This window comes from Schistocerca americana, chromosome 5 (assembly GCF_021461395.2).
Source record: "Schistocerca americana isolate TAMUIC-IGC-003095 chromosome 5, iqSchAmer2.1, whole genome shotgun sequence".
In the NCBI taxonomy this organism is placed as follows: domain Eukaryota; kingdom Metazoa; phylum Arthropoda; class Insecta; order Orthoptera; family Acrididae; genus Schistocerca; species Schistocerca americana.
This window is the reverse complement of record NC_060123.1, coordinates 262,080,211-262,081,300: the sequence shown is the minus strand read 5'-3', so window position 1 is coordinate 262,081,300 and position 1,090 is coordinate 262,080,211. Positions and strand designations below refer to the sequence as shown.

Below are 1,090 nucleotides of genomic sequence, written 5' to 3'. Positions count from 1 at the left end.
AAATGTTTCCCTGGGACATTTAAGTCTCTTTTCTTAATTATCTACTACAATGAACGAAGCAGACGAACTGAATTAAAATTTGTGCTGCGGCCGGGATTCAAACCCGGGTGATCTTGGTTGTTAGGCAGAAACACTAACCGTTACACTACCACAGCACAATGGTCAGCATTGCTGCACGAACTACTTAGCTGCGTGCCCTTCCCAACACAAACTTCGATTCATTTTCCCTTATGTATTATCACTACTGCCAGGGCTCTCCGATATTAGCAAGCACTCCATCATTGGACGTAATGGGTCGTCCTTGTACCTTTGGTGATCTTAAGGATCTTATTATTAAATGTTTCCCTGAGACAGTTAAGTCTGTTTTTTTATTATCTACGATAATGATCGAAGCAAGCAAGAAGACCCGGGTTCGATTCCCGGCCGCAGCTTCGATCATTATTGTAGATAATAAAAAAGAGACTTAACTGTCTCAGGGAAATATTTAATTATAAGATCTATAAGATCACCAATGGTACAAGGACTACTCATTACGTCCAATGCTGGGGTGACTGCAAATATCGGAGAGCCCTGACAGTAGTGACAATATATAAGGGAAAATTAATTGAAGTTTGTGTTGGGGAGGGCACTAACCTTAGGTAGTTCGTGCAGCAATGTGCACCATTGTGCTGTGGTAGTATAATGGTTAGCATTTCTGCCTAGCAAGCAAGATCACCCGGGTTCGAGTCCCGGCCGTAGCACAAATTTTAATTCATTTCGTCTGCTTCGATCATTGTCATGGGATAGTGATACGCACGTATACAGATAGCAGGCCGGCCGGTGTGGCCGAGCGGTTCGAGGCGCTCGCTTCAGTCTGGAACCGCGCGACCGCTACGGTCGCAGGTTCGAATCCTGCCTCGGGCATGGATGTGTGTGATGTCCTTAAGTTAGTTAGGTTTAATTAGTTCTAAGTTCCATAGTGCTCAGAGCCATTTGACCCATTTGAACAGATAGCGATGGTGTCGTATACACAAGATATAGAAGGGCATTTCATTAGTGGAGCTGTCACTTGTACTCCAGTGATTCGTGTGAAAAGTTTTCCGACGTGATA

The 1,090-nt window shown here is 44.2% G+C and overlaps 1 non-coding gene across 1 annotated transcript; it reads left to right on the top strand.

The window, feature by feature from the left end:
- Positions 1-667: 667 nt before the first annotated feature.
- Positions 668-740, top strand: Trnaa-agc. The gene has a single exon. It is a non-coding gene; the product is annotated as a tRNA-Ala (tRNA).
- Positions 741-1,090: the final 350 nt, after the last annotated feature.